General features: G+C 41.2%; 1 long non-coding RNA gene across 1 annotated transcript; it reads left to right on the forward strand.

Moving 5' to 3' along the window:
* The first annotated feature begins 4,436 nt into the window (after positions 1 to 4,436).
* Positions 4,437 to 12,423, forward strand: LOC126398364 (uncharacterized). The gene is made up of 3 exons (XR_007570770.1): positions 4,437 to 4,787; positions 6,962 to 7,064; positions 10,284 to 12,423. It is a non-coding gene; the product is annotated as an uncharacterized LOC126398364 (long non-coding RNA).

The raw sequence follows: 12,423 nt of genomic DNA on the forward strand, positions 1-12,423 counted from the left end.
CTTCCCTCACTGTAAATCTCACATTTGAGAAGGGCCCACAAGTTCTCAATAGGGTTTAGGTCAGGTGAGGAAGGGGGCCATGTCATTATTCTGTCATCTTTAAGGCCTTTGCTGGCGAGGCACGCTGTGGAGAAGTTGGATGCACATGTTGGAGCATTGTCCTGCATAAAAGTCATGGCCTTCTTGAATGATGTAGACATTTTCCTGTACCACTGCTGAAAGAAAGTATCTTCTAAAAACTGGCATCTTCAACCAGAGAAGGTCCAACTAGCTCATTCTTAATAATAGTAATTATTTCCGTATTTTCTGCGCTGTGTCTCTTAGATGCTAACTTTATATAAAGCCCCAGTCTCACCTGAGCACTGTGGGGGTACACACCCATAAATATCCTGAGCACAGAAAATAAGAAAATACAGGCACATGCAGAGTCTCTGCAGAAAAATACACCACCCAGACTTCTAGATGATCATAAGTGATGATTTAGAGGGATCGCCTCTGTGTGAATCTATACATTGTTTTGGTCTTTTAGGAAAATCCTGCATAGTATATCTTAACGCTGTAGAAACCCTGTCAAACGAACCAGCACCATTTCTCTGTTTGTGGCGAACGAGACCTCCTGCAGACAAACTATTCCCACATGTGGAGCCATAAATCACCACTGTTCCTAAACTGTTGGACAGGGCACAGTCTAACAGATGTCACCACATGCAGCCACAGAAGACACGCTGAGAAAGCAAAGGGACTGAGAGGAGAATGGAAGAAACAGAGAGAAGAGAGGGACTGTATATTCACTAAAACCACACACATGACAAGTGACTGACAAAGCATTGTAAAGTCATTGTGATTCATCTGCCCTCAATATGCATGTTGGTCATCTGTCTATAGAAAGCTATAGAAACTTATATTTGACCTGAAGCACAGGGAGTGATTTGAAAGTTAGAATGATGTATCTTTATATATTAAATTCTACATTTTCCTGTGTTTATTAGAGGGTAATTTCATCACTAGAGTATATATAGATATATATATTTATATAAAAGGCGTTACCTGGTCAGTCAAGGGAATCATCATTGAGCTGCTTACACAACATAATAAATCTGGATGTTCTGGCATCATTTAAGAGGAAGACTCCAAATAAGTGTTGCTCAGTTTCTACAGGATGGGCTGAGTGTCATATGGCAGAAATATTGGGTAGTGTACTTATGTGTTTGTACCAGGTTTGCTAGGAACATCTGTTGCATGATTAAGAGTGTGATTTTATTTATTTATTATGTTGTTTCATGGTTTCAGTAAATGTCTCTCTGTGTATTTATTGCATGTTTTCATGTGTACAGTTTAAACCAGGCATGTATTTTACAGCACTTTCTGCTTTCTACTCTGAAAAACTCTAATTACTAATCCTCTGCACCTGCACCACTTTCAGTCCTGAGCACATGCTCTGCTCTTTCTTTTGCTGGAGGGGAGGATCTCTGCCTATTAAAGCTGGGGTAGGCTATATTAATTCATATTTGAAATCAAATGGTCTGCAAGGACAGTAGACGTCTGCACCTCCACTTAGCTCTGTTTTCAGACTTTAGAAAGTCTAGGCCATGACAGGAGACTTCCGCCAATGACGGGTTATTTCCTGTTGCCTGTTCTACAAATGCAGATGCTCGTGCACGTCCCTTCAGTGTGTAGATTAAGGCTGGGGCACTGCACCATTACTATGCCTGCATACGCCAGTGGTGCACACCATCTGTTATTGTTGCCGGCACGTCCACCGGATCTATCGCTAAGTTTCAACGGTGAGACCGGTTTTTAGTCACCACGACTACATAGCTCCTGCAAACACAAACTCAAGTCATGGGAGACTGATAAGACAATAACCCGATGAATGTCATTCAGGCTGGCATGAAATCATATTACGAACAGTACTGTCTGTGGAGTGGAAACGCAAGGATAGGAAATGTATGGAATGTAGAGTGATGGAGACCGTGCAACATGCTTCAGTGCCAGCTGAGCCCAGAACAAACAAAGTTGTAGGAAGAAGTGGCCAAAATGGGAGTTGAGACTTAGTCTTTAAGAACTCTGGAACAGAAGAGCAATAATAAATAAAAAGTAGAAACTACATTGTAAAAGTTGTTAGAATGGTGTCTGGATATAAATGGGTAGCAGATAAGGAGGCATTAATAGACATAAATAGGGCATTGATGAGATCAGCAATCGATAACAGGTGTTTTATTTAAGAGGCAGCAGCCAAATCTCTCCTAATTAAAATAAACGGACTATAAAACAAAGGCCTGGAACTTAGTATTGGTGCAATGAGGTCAACTCCAACTCATGCTGTGCTGGTAGAATCAGGAGAAATCCCAGTAGAGCTCAGAGGGGATAAACTTTCATTAGCTCACTGGATTCGTCTTAAAGGATGTGGGGATGAAAACACCACTAAAAGTGTCATAAAAGAATGCTGGGAGTAAAATAAATTTGAGGGAATGGTTTTGGATGGAATATAAAAGATAAATCAGAAAAATATTATATAAAAAAAAAAGCATTTTAATTCCCCTACTCCAATAAGCAGTGTTCCCCATGGCTATTTCCTAAAGCTAAAGCTAATGCTGATGTTTGATTTTTGTTGGGTGCCCACACATGTAGGGTTAAAGGGGAATTCATTTGCAGGCAGGCTAGCTGAAAGGTGACGCAACATGAGACATATAATAGACACTTCATTTGTCAAAGGGGAAGGTTGTTGTGGGAGTTCAACTCAGGACCCAAATGCAAACACAACCAGGAAACAGGGAATGATTAAAGGCACCTGAAGAAGGAGCTGAAGACTTGTATGAAATGATGGTGGAGGTGGGCTGGGAATGGCGAGGCATAGCAGGCAGATTAGCTGAAGGCAGAGCAGTCCAAATCTGGAGGCAGGAGACGAGAATGAGGCTGGATGTGGCGGATTATAGTTTAGGCTGGCGTGGTGAACCCGAGACACAGAACACAGTGTGAATTGGTGTCCAGAAGTACAAAAAAACAACCCCAAAGTGTGAAAAAAATAGAAGTTGGCATTGATGACTGAACGATCTGGCAGAGTGTGGATGTCTGAGCCAGGGTTTCTTCACCGCGGTGGCTTGATTGTAGATGAGGTTCAGGTGTGCAGGTTCAGCAGCTGCTGGCACTCAGGAGGATTGGCAGGAGGAGGGAACCAGAAGGCCAGGCCTGGCCAACACGCAGAGACAGACTGAAAACAAACATGAGACACTAGAAAGAGGAAACGGAAAGCTGAAACCCTAACAAAGGTAGAACACTAATCAAAAAGAAAATATCAGGACTTTGGCAGAAAAGATGGGATAGGGGCAGTAAGAGCAGAACATACTATGAGGTACAGAAGACAGTTCAGAGCACAGAGTGTCAAAGGAAGCAGTAGCAGAGAGGACGTAGTTATATCCAGCTTAAGGTTTGATCACACTGGCTTGGTTCCTGGCATTCACGTGAGTGCCACCAGACACGCTCCACCCACCTAAACACCAGAGTGCCACCAGACACGCTCCACCCACCTAAACACCAGTGGAGACCAGGTCCCCCCCTCATAGCAACAGCACTCCTCAGTAACAGTGGCCCCCCCAACAGGACAATACACCATGACACACCACAAAAACCCCCAACAGGACAATACACCATGACACACCACAAAAATGGCTCAGGAATAGTCTGAGGAATGAGACAAAGACCTCAAGGCATCAGCCTGACCTTCAAATTCCTTGGATCCCGATCTGATCAAACATCTGTAAGATGTGCTGGTACCCCACCTCACAACCCATGGGACTCAAAAGATCTAAAAGTAATGCCCTGATCCCAGGCACCAAAGGTCCTGTGTCCATACCTTGACAGGTCAAAGCCAAGTCTGGTCCAAAGAGGACCCACAGTGGATCGGGGGTACTTCTGGGGTATCAGCACACCCGTCAGATGTTCGATCAGCTTTGGATCTGGGGTATTTGAAGGCCTTAATGCTTTGAGCTCTTTGTCCCATTCCTGGGGTCATTCCTGAGCCGTTATTGTGATGTGGTATGGTGCACTGTCCTGCTGGGGAGGGGGGCCACTGCCATCGACCAGAGCTGTTGCCATGAGGGGGTTTACTTGGTCTGCAAGAGTGTTCAGGTGGGTGGAGTGTGTCAAGTAGCATCCACATGCATGCCAGGACCCAAAGTTTCCCAGCAGAACAATGCACTGTAACAAGGTGATCAATGGTATTCACTTCGCCTGTCAGTGGTTTTAATGTTTTGGCTGATTACAACAAAGGGTATGAGAGGCAGGACAAGGATGGAATTTAGGTGGGATACTAGGAACAAATGCAGAGGAAGTGTGAGTAATACATTTCCTAATAAACACTCTTGGTTTAATAGAATATATTTTTAGTTTTTTTATTTATTTATTTTTTCATTCCTATTGAATATATACAAGATACTGTTTTGCGTACTCCGGTACGGTAGGTGGCGATATTCACCTAAAAGTTACATCCGCCAAAAAAAAAAGCATCGACGAAGAAGAAAAAGTTTCTCCGGATGAAAACTTGACTCAATGGCGAATACTCCTGCAGGGAAAATTGCTATCCCAGCCCTGGCGACAACTGCTTACACTGCCAAACAACCCAAAAAGAGAAAGACGGACCTGTCTAAAAGACAGTCAAAGAGGGTGTCCGACAATAAACGAAATAAAACTCGAGTTAATCTCGGAGAAGCGTTTCAGAGGTGGAGAGAACTTCGCGACAGGATGGGCTTCAAACTGGATTCACAGCTCGCAGTTTTCCTCATCGACTGGTAAGTTAACAGATAAGCTACAAACTTCATTTACCTGTAGTATCGAGAGTTAATGTAGTGGTTTGTGAGGTTGTGTGTTTGGTAGCGATAGTATGAAAGCAGGTCGGGCTATTTGAATGTTGCTAACAGTTAGCCTTCCGCTAACTATAAAGAAAGCCTCACAGCTGCAGCAAATTAAAGTTAATTAGTCACAGTATGTCATGTGAAGGGGATTTACGGGACCACAAGTTGGCAAAGACATCAGAGGAGAATCACAGTTTCACTGAAGTCACATTGCTAGGCAACAGCTTGACTCCATGTTTACTTCCTGTCAGCTGACGTCACTACACACGGAAGACATTCCAACAGGAAGAAGAGTGATAATGTTATCAAGGTTGAAAGGGTCTGTAATGAGTGTTGGGGAAGCAAAATCATAGCTCTGAAAGGTACCAACTATTTCACACTGGAGGAAGAAGGGAGGAATCTAGTTTGGTTAACTAAAGATACTTTATTTTAAAGATAATTTGTTCAAACTACTTTGTAAAGATAAATAAAATTGGCAATCTACATGTGATCAAAATAATATAACTATTATATATATATATAACTATAGCAGAGCATTTAAAAGCTTTCTTTCCAGCACAGTTCGTGCACGAGGAACAGACAACAAAACTAAATCTTGACTATAGCTACAGTCAGATTTATGTTCAGTTAAAGTACAAATTTACAAAGGGAGTTTACCCACTATGGCATTATAATTGAACAAATACCAGTGATTGAGCCTACAAAATATCAAAGCTGGCCAACCAGCCCTGGAATAAAACACACACAGTGATGAGTGAGGGATTTACAATTTGTAACAAATCTCAGTGCACTATGATATGCAGTATCTAACGTGCAAACACTGTGCAGATGTGTTTATGTACAACAAAATACCATAATCCAGAACATGTAAAAACGTAGCAGCAACCAGTCTTTTTCTGGCCTCAAAGGAAAAACAGGACTTGTTTCTCAAATAAAACCTGAACTTCACACTGAAGTTATTGTGTCAGAATTATTGTTTAACATAATTTTTGTGTTATACATTTCATCATAATCTTTTATTAACATTCATCTCCCTGTTAGTGATCGTTTAATGTTATCCTGTGAAGCACCTTGTAAAGTGTTTTTGAACATGAGCCCTCTGAATGAATCATCAGTCATCTTTCGGACGTTTAATAATAATGATAATGATCGAGATTTTACAGAGACAGCGGTTCGCAGAAATGTAATTAATAGTACGGATGCTACAAATCACCACAACCATGTGTAATTACAGCTGTCCTTGCACCGTTTTAGAACCTCGCCGTCAGTAAAATGGCTCTTTCTTTACTGTTTTTCTCACAAGTATGTGCAAAGGCATTTTTACATTCATTTATGGCAAACTGTGGGTGTGGAAATGAGGCTTGTGCACATGTGCTCAGTGCCAGACTGATTGTGATTTATAAAACAGAATCTGGATGTGCGCATGGTGTTATAAATCTGACACAAAGAATGCTTATGCTTATTTTTGCCTTTGAGTTTTAGTCATGAATCTACACAGAGTATTATGTATCTGGCCCCTGGTTTTTCAACAATATTCAAACTTGAACAACTAGCTCAAACTCTTCCCACAACAGTCACCCGCACCACCAGTGGAAGTGTTAGTTTCACACTCAGTCACAACCTGTGCAGACCATCTATGTTAATCTCAGCCTACGATGTCTTCATTTGTTATTAATGCTTTATTTTATTATGCAGTGGTTAGCATTGTCGCCTCACAGCAAGACAGTTCCTGGTTCGATCCCAGGAGGGAGCCCTTCTGTGCAGAGTTTGAATGCTCTCCCTGTGTCAGTGTGGGTTTTCTCCAGGTACTCCGGCTTCCTCCCACAGTCCAAAGACATGCAGGTTAATTGGTGACTCTAAATTGTCCGTAGGTGTGAATGTGAGTGTGAATGGTTGTCTGTCTCTATGTGTCAGCCCTGTGATAGTCTGGCGACCTGTCCAGGGTGTCCCACGCCTCTCACCCAATGTCAGCTGGGATAGGCTCCAGCCCCCGAGACTTCCAACAGGATAAGTGGTCACAGAAAATGAATGAATGAACTTTATCTTATATCCCTTTGCTATGACATGTGTTATCAAAATCTATAGTGATATTGTGTGTATGTGTGTTGCAGTTATGAGAAGACGAGGCTAAAATCTACACCACAGAAGGTTGGATACGTTGCCAGACTGCCAGACCCAGCAGCATCTATCATTCTGGCTGAATCTCTCTGATGGGTGAGTCCAACTCTTTATGTTTGAAACAAATGGTGCAGGTGGAGGGGATTAGTAGTTAGAGCTCCTCAGAGTCAAAGGCAGAAAACTCGAAGAGGCTGTAAAATACATGCCTGGTTAAAACTGTACACACCATAAACTATTATATTTCTGCCTTATGACATAAGCAACAACTTCAGAGGGCCTGTGTAATATATGGGCTGTGGGTTTGGCAGCTTGTTGCAGAGCTTACTGAAGTGGCAAAAAAAAATGTATGAATGCAGCTCTAACAGTGAAAATGTGTGAGCTGATGATTGACAAAGCTAAAAGGAAAGCTGTAGTAATACAAGCTTTCCACATCTCAAGCATAAAATTGAAGCTCCAGTTAGGTAATCTTGATAGTTCCTGTGGGGGTTACATACATGAGTGTTTCATTCATCTTTTCAGAGTGCCTTTTCCAGCCTCTGCATCATCCAGACTCTATCAGTTACAACAACACGAAGTGATTCGTGTTTCAGATTGTCAGCCCGCCATCAAACTGAGGTTCACTTGAGTAACATGGGAAAAGGGGGCTGGGGATCCAAGGCCTGTTTAAGTTGGCAGGAATCACTTGTTAATTTTGGTTTGCTGTGCACACCGCATACTTACTCACAAGGTATATTTGGGAACTTTAAAATTGCCGGGGGTCACTGGAAGGGGATTTTTAGAGGAGCTTAATGATTGTTGTTTTCTGCTAACTATAGTTGCTTGGCATCTCCAGTCATCGCCAGAAAATGTTTGTCGAGATGAAATCCGCTAGTGTGGCATCTTTTTGGTGACTCAGGAAAGCAGCAGTGTTTTTATCGTGGGATTTGTAAAGGTTTAATCAACCTGAGCGTAGTATAATTACTGTGAAACGACAGCAGTGAATGAAGTTAAAACATGAAAATCTCCAATATAGACTCAGAGAACGAGAGTCAAAGGAAGTGAAGTGAGAAGTGTGGGCACGGTATGCTATAGCTGTGGTGAAAAACACCAGGCCGAGCCAGCATAAACCCCAAGGCCAGATGTGCACTCTGGAACCTCTGCCAGCTCCGACTTTTCCCAGGTGGAATATATTTCACCGCTTCATAGATGTGTAATTTTCTCGCCCCAGAGGCTTAGCAACAGGCTGAAAGCTCTAACTTCACAATTTATTTTTCTGAGAGTCATTAATGATCAGGATATAACACCTCTCTCCCTCTTTCCACATGAACACTTAAAGCCTGATTGGCTGTGAAGTGGATTGAGTAGCTGTGATGTACTGTAATGGAGTAATGGTTTGCTGCCCAACGCAGCACACAGCACCGGTGCTTTCTGCTGACTCAGTGATGTGATGTCGTGCCTGTACATGGCTGGGTTTCTGCATGTAACAAGTAATCCTGTTTTATCTAATCAAAGGAGATCTATACAGCGCTTGGATGGTATCAGGGTATTAAGGTATACCAGGGTATTAGAATGAAGTAAGGTTTCCTCTATGTGTGGTAATCTGAGCTTCTCTGTTTTTTGTTGTGATAGACAGTCTGACTGAATGTGCATGTTAGTGCATGTGTGCCCCTGTGTGTGTATCTCATCGGCTAGCTAATCACTGCTGTTCTGCACTGTGTACATACGGTTATAATGCGATCCTGACTCACACTGGTGGAACGGTGTCATTGCGGAGGCGTAGCACTCACCCTCCCGTGCCCCTAGGTCAGCTGAATTAACACTGTTGACCTGTTAGCACTGTTGCCATTATTAGCGCTGTTCCTGCTGTTAGAAACATTAGCTGCTAGCCGTCAGCTCAGCCACCTCCATGTTGAGAGCTGTGTGCAGATCTAAATCACACATACGCTTTGAATATCATATTGAGCTACTATTTCATTGCAGGAGGGTTTTTTGTTTTGCCTATGTTGGTCACAAAAACGCTGGCTAATCACAGAATTCACCTGAATGGTTTTACTGTTTAAATGCTGTACAGTCTGATTAATGTCGTTGTAAATGAGAACTGATGGATACTGAAATTTAACTCGATATATATTAATAGCTGACTATGTTTGCAGCATAGTCAGGTCACATTTAGTCAGCTGTGGTGCAATTGAAAAGCTATAGTAAATAGACATTTACACAGCATTTACACAATGTGGTCACTCTTATAAGTCTCCATAGATGACAAGAAAGCCTGATCCTAAAGGTACACTATTCAGTTTTCATATTGATAAGTGTTCTCCCATGCCCTTAAAAACAACAATAGTGCTGTTTTTATCGTGACACCTGTTGCTACAATAATTTGTGAAATGATTATTTTTCAGAGTTGTTTGTCCAACAGAAAACAAATAATGATGGTGACACTTCAAAGGGATTTTTTCATTCTCAGAGTCTCCTAAATGATATATTTTGCAAAGCCATGTGACTCACTAATGCCTTTTGATGGACATGTTTTTCTTAGCGGTCATCGACTGCTTACATTTTAGTAAGATTTACAGCACTGGCAAGTGAACCCTCTGCTACAGTAATACAACAAACTCATAATGGAGACCAGTTCCTTTCCCAGCTTTTGTTCTTAATGTCTTTTAGATAAGATTAAAATGAACAGATCTCAGTGCAGAACAGTGATTGATTTCTCTTTATATTCCCTTTTTTAAAATGTCATGCTTTCTCCTCAGCCTTCTGCCTCGTCACATTGTGTAATTACAGTCATGACGACATTAAATCTGTCAGGAATGGGAGGTGACACACAGAGAGACATTACCTAACCTGGACCAACACACACACACACACACACACACACTTAAACATATACGCTCACAACTTGAGACGTTAGCTAACCGTTAACTTGACAGGCCCCCAAAGAGCTCATTACGTAGACAGCTGTAAAAACACACTTGGCCTTTCACTCTGGCTCAGGTAACCATTATTCTGTGCATGTGTGTGTGTGTTGTGATCACACCTGCTGCAGTGTGTGTAGTGAATCAGCAAGTAACTCTGAAAATAAATAGAGTGCTCAGGCTGATGATTGAAATGCACAAATTGTGAAATTGTGATTGCAGTGACGAGGCTCAAGGCCAACCTCACGTCCTCACACAGAGACAGAGCCGGATGATTTATAAGTGCTACCCAAAGTGAACATTTAATTAAAAACATAAAGAAAGTCAGACAACTTGTTTTTTCATGCTGGTGTCAGTATTCATTGGATAGGAGGACATCTTGATTGAATCTTAAATGTTGGGTTGCTGTTTTCCACAGGTTGGCCACACACTGGTGTTAATGTTCCCTCGCTGCACTTTCAAGACACTGACTTGAAAATAAGGGCCTGGATGGACCTTTTGAACCCTTGAGTCACCCAGCTGGAGACAGTGTTTCTGTTGGCAGTGACCGCAGCGAGGAGGGTGAGGACCCGCTCCATGCACGAGAGCGTCTGCAGAGTCACGACAGACAATGGAGGAACAGTCTGAACCCTGTTCTTGTCCCTGCTGAGGTACTTCACAAACTTCTCCTGGAAGCTGTGAACAAAGGAGTGGGTCTGGTCATTGATTTATCACGGCAGAGATATAACAGATGTTTTAAGTCTACGTGTCCTCACAGGAACACAGAACAATTTGTTTTACGATATTATTCACTCTCTTTCTGAGACTAAAAGAGGTAAATAGATTAACTAGGCTCTGGAGGTGGATTAGCAATTAGCCAAGGCTAGCAGTCACTCTAGCTTGGCATAAAGACAGGAAGTAGAGGAAAACTAGTTCTGTAAATGTGGCTGTAACACCTTGCAGATTTGCAAACTCAAACAGAAAGGTAGAAAGAGCAGGTGCTGTAACCACTTCTCAGCAAACAGCCACAGATTATGTCATCATTGTGAGTTTGCCAGGAAACTTGTGTTAGTTCCAGCAGGTATGCTAACTCCCTCACAACTCTTTTTTTTTTTTTTACCAATTTGTGTATGTATAAAAAATTAGATGTAAAATATTAATTTGTGAGCTTTGGAGAGCCAGGCTAGCTGTTTACGCCTGCTTCCAGTCTTAATTAATGCTAAGCTATATGCTAATTCCTTCCAACATACAGCTTTATACTTAATGCACAGACATCAGAATGGTATCATTTTCTGAGCTAAGTCTTTGGAAGAAAGCTTGAAAGCATTTTCCTCAAAATGTTGCACTAGTACTTATTTTAATAAGGCCGCCAGATTACATATGCGTCTTTGTGAGGTGGATGTATTCATGTAGGGGATAATGTACAGCGAGCAGGTCATTATTGCAAAATAAACCCTGACAGGGTGATGCAAAGCCATAAAATCTGCAATAATGACCTGCTCACTGTACAGTGTCCCACTTATTACCAGATTTGGGAGTAACTTGTTACTGTAATTCCACTACTTTGGGTGGTAACTAGTAATGTAACTCATTACTTTAAGTAAATAACCCAGTTACAGTTGCAGAAATGGGCTTTATTACTTGTTACTTGACATCTAATGTCACCTGTAGTGATGTGCGGCTCAGCCGAGAAGCATTTAGTTCCTCCATTGTGTGTATGTGTGGGTCTGTTTCTGTAAGTCATTAATAAATTTACGTTACTCGGAGTGCAACGGGACCCGCCAGTTAATGTGTAAGAATTAAATAACAGTTAATGTTACAAAGAATACATTTCAGTATTTTTATGTTTTTGTAGATAATTTAGCAGTTTTATTTCATTAGGCATATCATGATAAAAAATAACAGACAGAAGTCTGAGAAACAGTTGGTATTTCATTTTACTCGTCCAAAAGAGTCTTAAAACCTGACTAGTATTGCTTAATTTTTAAGACTGGTAAAGCTACATTAACTAACCCTATCAAAACATATGTTTATTATGTTTTATTGTTCCTCTACTTACTTTTCATCATCGGGATAATGGGTACAATCATAGATAGAATCTGACAGTTGTCTTGTCCCACACTGCGCAACAGCAACACTAAAATAATATAGGTATGGGTACACACTGTTGACCGTCCCAAGAGTCAGAGCAAAACATAGTGAAGCAGCGTTTTGTTATCATGCAGCACAAACCATAACCTCCCAGATGATGTTAGACAAGCCCTGACTCTGATTACTTTTAAGTCAAAGCCAAAAACATTCCTTTTTTACACTGCCTACTCCACCCTGTAGTGACTGCAACATGATTTTAAAACTCAGTTTTAAATAATTTTAAATAATCTTTTTATCTTTGCACTTCTTGTCTGCACTTTTGCTATTTTTAATGGCGATTTTTTTAAAATTGTAAATCATTTATTAATTGTATCTTTTATATCTATTTTTTCTTTACTCTTTTCTGTATGTTTTATTATGTTTTATATATATTGCTCTGTAAAGCACTTTGAATTGCTCTTGTGTATGAAATTTGCTATTCAAATAAA

This window comes from Epinephelus moara, chromosome 12 (genome assembly GCF_006386435.1).
Source record: "Epinephelus moara isolate mb chromosome 12, YSFRI_EMoa_1.0, whole genome shotgun sequence".
Taxonomy (NCBI): domain Eukaryota; kingdom Metazoa; phylum Chordata; class Actinopteri; order Perciformes; family Serranidae; genus Epinephelus; species Epinephelus moara.